This window comes from Pseudophryne corroboree, chromosome 3 (genome assembly GCF_028390025.1).
Source record: "Pseudophryne corroboree isolate aPseCor3 chromosome 3, aPseCor3.hap2, whole genome shotgun sequence".
NCBI classification, from domain to species: domain Eukaryota; kingdom Metazoa; phylum Chordata; class Amphibia; order Anura; family Myobatrachidae; genus Pseudophryne; species Pseudophryne corroboree.
In genome coordinates this window covers 620940822-620947386 of record NC_086446.1, presented here as the reverse complement: position 1 = coordinate 620947386, position 6565 = coordinate 620940822, and positions in this window count along the sequence as shown.

Sequence of the window (6565 nt, the reverse complement as noted above, 5' to 3'; positions counted from 1 at the left end):
TCCAAGAGGAACCGTGGCATCTGCCTCTAAGAAAGGACCTGCTCCAGCAGGGACCTTGTCTGTTCCAAGACTTACCGCGACTGCGTTTGACGGCATGGCGGTTGAACGCCGGATCCTAAGGGAAAAGGCATTCCGGAAGAGGTCATACCTACCCTGGTCAAAGCCAGGAAGGAGGTGACCGCACAACGTTATCACCACATGTGGTGAAAATATGTTGCGTGGGTGAGGCCAGGAAGGCCCCACGAAAAAATTTCAACTAGGTCGATTTCTGCACTTCCTGAAAACAGGAGTGTCTATGAGCCTCAAATTGGGGTCCATTAAGGTTCAAGTTTCGGCCCTGTAGATTTTCTTCCAGAAAAAAATTGGCTTCAATTCCTGAAGTCCAGACGTTTGTCAAGGGAGTATTGCATATACAGCCCCTTGTGTGCCTCCAGTGGCACCGTGGGATCTCAACGTAGTGTTGGGATTCCTCAAATCATATTGGTTTGAACCGATCAAATCTGTGGATTTGAAATATCTCACATGGAAAGGGACCATGTTGTGGCCCTGGCCTCGGCCAGGCGATTGTCAGAATTGGGGGCTTTGTCTTAAAAAAAAAAAAGCTCATATTTGTTTTTCCATTCGGACAGGGCAGAACTGCGGACTCGTCCCCAGTTTCTTCCTAAGGTGGTGTCAGCGTTTCGCCTGAAACAACATATTGTGGTGCCTGCGGCTACTAGGGACTTGGAGGACTCCAAGTTGCTAGACGTTGTCGGGGCCCTAAAAATAGATATATATATATATATATAGTTGATACACACGGATTGGCACTCACCTAGTAATTTTACTGTGCTCCGGTGCCCTCTGAAAATTCATTACAAGCAGCCATTCCTTCCCATACAGCGGCACTCGGAGTCTGATTTAAAAGGTGCAGTAAAGTGCTTTTATTCGGTCATAATAACAATTTGCAATCCAACGTTTCGGGGCGCAACCCGCCCCTTTGTCAAGGTGAGCAAACGTTTGCTCACCTTGACAAAGGGGCGGGTTGCGCCCCGAAACGTTGGATTGCAAATTGTTATTATGACCGAATAAAAGCACTTTACTGCACCTTTTAAATCAGACTCCGAGTGCCGCTGTATGGGAAGGAATGGCTGCTATATATATATATATATATATTTCCAGGACGGCTGGAGTCAGAAAGTCTGACTTGCTATTTATATTGTATGCACCCCAAAAGATGGGTGCTCCTGCTTCTAAGCAGACTATTGCTCGTTGGATTTGTAGTACAATTCAGCTTGCACAGTCTGTGGCAGGCCTGCCACAGCCAAAATCTGTCAATGCCCATTCCACAAGGAAGGTGGGCTCATCTTGGGCGGATGCCCGAGGGGGTCTCGGCTTTAAAATTTTGCCGAGCAGCTACGTGGTCAGGGGGGGAACACGTTTGTAAAATTCTACAAATTTGATACCCTGGCTGAGGAGGACCTGGAGTTCTCTCGTTCGGTGCTGCAGAGTCATCCGCACTCTCCCGCCCGTTTGGGAGCTTTGGTATAATCCCCATGGTCCTGACGGAGTCCCCAGCATCCACTAGGACGTTAGAGAAAATAAGATTTTACTTACCGATAAATCTATTTCTCGTAGTCCGTAGTGGATGCTGGGCGCCCATCCCAAGTGCGGATTGTCTGCGTTACTTGTACATAGTTATTGTTACAAAAATCGGGTTATTATTGTTGTGAGCCATCTTTTTTAGAGGCTACTTCATTGTTATCATACTGTTAACTGGGTTCAGATCACAAGTTGTACGGTGTGATTGGTGTGGCTGGTTTGGGTCTTACCCGGGATTCAAGATCCTTCCTTATTGTGTACGCTCGTCCGGGCACAGTACCTAACTGAGGCTTGGAGGAGGGTCATAGGGGGAGGAGCCAGTACACACCATGTGATCCTAAAAGCTTGCTTTTGTGCCCTGTCTCCTGCGGAGCCGCTATTCCCCATGGTCCTGACGGAGTCCCCAGCATCCACTACGGACTACGAGAAATAGATTTATCGGTAAGTAAAATCTTATTTTTACACATTATGGCAGACAGCGTCCCCCTTTTTACACATTACGGCAGACAGTGTCCCCTTTTTACACATTACGGCAGACAGCGTCCCCCTTTTAACACATTACGGCAGACAGCGTCCCCTTTTTACACATTACGGCAGACAGCGTCCCCTTTAATACACATTACGGCAGACAACGTCCCCCTTTTTACACATTGCAGCAGACAGAATAGATAGAGAAAAGAGAGAGAGAGAGAGATACTTACTATCTCTCCCCGCTGGCAGTCAGGCTCCTCGTGCTGGTAGATGAGCTGTGAATGCTGCAGCGCCGGGCAGCCAATACGGAAGGAGAGGGGACAGCTGCAGCGGCACTACTAGCTGCTGCGGCTCCAGTCCCCCTTCCTCCTCCTCCTTCTCCGCTGCTGCTATCCTCCCCAGCGCGGCGCACACAGCAGAGGCGCGGCATCTAATGAGTCGATTTGACTCATTACATGCCGCTGGCCATTGCGCCCTCAGGGCAACTGCGCTGTGTGCCAGGCACACCTGGCACACACGTAGTCACGGCCCTGAGGGGGCATTAGCCAAAATCTTGCCTAGGGCATCATATTGGTTAGGGCCGGCTCTGCTTACCGCGGCTACATTTAACGGCATGGAAGTTGAACGGCTGATTCTAGCCAGGAGAGGGATTCCTGACAAGGTCATCCCGACTATGATCCAAGCCAGGAAAAGAGGTAATGTGTAAACATTACCACCGTATATGGAGGAAGTATGTCTCTTGGTGTGACAGCAGACAAAATTCTGCGGTGGATTTTCATCTGGGACATTTCCTGTTTTTTCTGCAGTCGGGAGTGGATGTGGGCCTACGCCTAGGCTCCAGTAAAGTCCAGATTTCGGCCTTGTCTATTTACTTTCAGAAACAATTGGCTTCTCTCCCTGAGCTCCAGATGTTCTTGAAAGGTGTTCTGCACATCCAGCCTCCCTTTGTGCCTCCCACGGCACCTTGGGATCTCAATATGGTGCTGCAGTTCCTCCAGTCGGACTGGTTTGAACTGTTACAGGAGGTTTACATAAAGTACCTTACGTGGAAGACTGTCACACTGTTGGCCTTGGCTTCAGCAAGACGTGTGTCGGAGCTAGGGGCGTTGTCTCACAATAGTCCCTACCTAATTATCCATGAGGACAGAGCTGAACTCAAAACTCGTCAGAAATTTCTTGCTATGGTTTCACATCAACCAACCTATTGTGGTTCTGGTTGTTACGGAAACCTCGGCTACTTCAAAGTCTCTGGATGCTGTGAGGGCTTTGAAGGTGTATGTAAAGAGAACAGCTCGTCACAGGAAATCCAACTCGCTGTTCGTTCTCTATGATCCCAATAAAATTGGGTGTCCTGATTCAAAGCAGTCTATTGCACGCTGGATCAGGCCCACTATCCAGCATGCTTATTCCACGGCAGGATTTCCGGTTCCAAAATCTGTACATGCCCACTCTACTAGGTCGGTGGGTTCTTCTTGGGCGGCTGCCCATGGTGTCTCAGCTTTACAGCTGTGCCCAGCAGCTACTTGGTCAGGTTCGAACACGTTTGCAAAGTTTTACAAGTGTGATACTTTGGCCTCTGAGGACCTTCAGTTTGGTCAATCAGTTCTGCAGGAACCTCAGCACTCTCCCACCCGGTTTGGGAGCTTTGGTACTTCCCCATGGTACTAAATGGATTCCCAGTATCCCCAAGGACATAAGAGAAAATAGGATTTTAATTACCTACCGTTAAATCCTTTTCTCGTAGTCCGTATGGGATACTGGGCACCCGCCCAGTGCTTCGTTCTCCCTGCACTGTTACTTAGTTAAGTATTCTGGTTGGTTCAGCTGTTGCTGTCCATGTTTCAAGTTTGGTTAGCATGGCTTTCCTATTGTTCTGTGTGTGCTGGTTCATAATCTCACCACTTTCCTTAACTATCCTCTCAAAGTATGTCCGTCTCCTCGGGCACAGTTTCCTAGACTGAGTCTGGTAGGAGGGGCATAGAGGGAGGAGCCAGCGCACACTATCAAATTCTTAAAGTGCCCAAGGCTCCTAATGGACCCGTCTATACCCCATGGTACTAAATGGATTCCCAGTATCCAATATGGACTACGAGAAAAGGATTTACTGATAGGTAATTAAAATCCTATTTTTTGGTGTGTATGTCGACATAGGCCGGCGGGGACACCGTATAAGTGTACCATGTCCCCTCACATGTTTCGGGCATGGTGCCTCGCTGCGCTCGGCATACTGTTATATACCCCCTCCAGTTCCACTGGGATGGTAAACCATGAACAAGTCGGTTTTGCTGAAAAAATCATGAAAAACTCAGGTCAACTTTTTAACCTGTCGACATTTTAAATGTCGGTATTTTGACCTTGTCTGTATTTTAAATGTCTGCATGTTGACTATGTCGGTATTTTGACCTTGTTGGTATTTTGACCATCGGTCAATGGTTGTCGGTGTTTTGACCATCAGGATTTTGGTTGTAGGTAATTTGATTGCATCCAGCGATGGGATCTTTGTCAGTATTTTAAATGTCGGTATTTTGACCATGTCAGTATTTTGACCATCATTTAATGGTTGTCGGGATTTTGATTGTAGGTACATTTACTAAATCCAGCGATGCACAGATATGGTAATGCAGCAGGAGGCATCTGGTATAAGTAGATGCCTCCTGCTTGCATTTGCGATCCGTGTTGCGACCTAGGACGTAGCTTTGGATTACCTGCAACCAAGGGCGTTTTAAGAGAGGAGGGATAATGCCAGAGTCTACTGCGCATGCCCAGGTCTCCGGGAACATGGGACCTGCACCTTGTTCCTGGGGACATCTCTAGTGCCCATGCGCAAATCACTCGCAAATGGCCACGGCGGCAATTTTCCAAGTGATTCCGACAGAGATCCTGGCCTCGGCACTCCCCCAAAACAAAGTTCATTGTCGCCTACTCCCCGCCTCCATATAGCTACAGATTATTAATCTCTTATTAGCTGCACCCGTAGTGTGTCTGACAACGCGGGACCTGTACTGCACATGCACCAGCCATCAGGCATTTTGCGTCTTATGCCACAGATTTGTCAGGATCTACATCAGGATCCTAGTTCTTTCCTGATGTGCTTCTAACCTGTTGAAACGCTCCTTTAGGGGTATTTACTAAAGGTTGATTTCCATCAATTTTTAACGATTTCAATTGATCTAAATTGATGATGTGTTTCGGGGGCTAACACACAAATTAAGAGAGGACTTTCAATATTTTAAATGTTAGTAAATGTGTGTTTTAGCCCTGGAAACACTACATTGACTAAGATAGATTTCAATTGATTTAAAATAGGTAAAAATCAACCTTTAGTAAATATACAGCTTAGTTGGCTTTATTCAGAGATGGATGCAGTCGTTGTGTTCGCATGCAGCGGCCATGTCCAAGGTTGCAATCACATAGTGATTGACAGCCACAGGGGGAGGGGTGGCATTTAGTGGGCGTGGTCAGGACAATGCAGGTGTGTGATGTCACGCAGCTGACCTAATGACCATGTCGACCTATTGCCCCTGTCGACCTAATGCATGTCGACCCAATGACTGTAGACTTAAGTTGAGTCGACCCATACCCGCTTACATTTTCTTTTGAGATCATACTGTACAACTCTTTTTCTTAGCCCTTTGCTTTCTTATTGTACACCTTGTCTCTTGGTGTTTCATGTATTCAGACTCCAGTAGCACCTCTACACAGACGACACTCAACTCTTAACTCTCCTCCACTGACCTATCCACTTCTGTACTATCTTATGTAACCAGCTTTATCACTTTGTCACCACATGTATGACCCAGGATTGCAAAAAGCGCTAAGGTCCAAACAGAGCTTATTATCTTCCCTTCTCCCAGAATCAATACCCTCAAATCTCCCTCACTGACTATAACATTAGAATTTTCTCAGTCTCCTAAGCCCTGCTGCCATTCCTTATATCCATACAGCCTATTGCTTCCACCTCCTATTGCTAGAGTACATATATTTCTTGCCCTAGATGCTACCAAACTTTTATCCACTATCTCACTATTTCCCATCTTGATTACTACAATCTCCTTCTATCTGCATTCTTTTGATTTATCTGTCCCTACTTCAGTTCATTTTAAATGTGGCAGTAATACTAATCTTTCTTTCTTGCTGGTCTACATCTACCTCACTGCTGTTCCGATCTCTTCTCTGATGCCCTGTGTTCTCCAGAATGTAATTCTTACTATTAACTTACGTACAAAGTGTTCCGTGACACCACCCCCTCATACATCTCAACTATTTTTTTCAAAATACTCTCCCTCTTGCCCTATTTGTGCTACCTCTGAAAAGCTGCATGCCTCACCTCTGGTAACCACCTTTCATAAGTGCAGCAGGACACAAGCAGTGTGTGTTCTGTGATGGAGGCCGCTACTTTATACATTATATATTGGATGAATGCATAATCTTCAACATCTATACGAATGATAACTCGTGCCAAGAGTTCATTAGTGATAAGGTTGGATAAGCAGCCAAGAATGTTGGCACAATG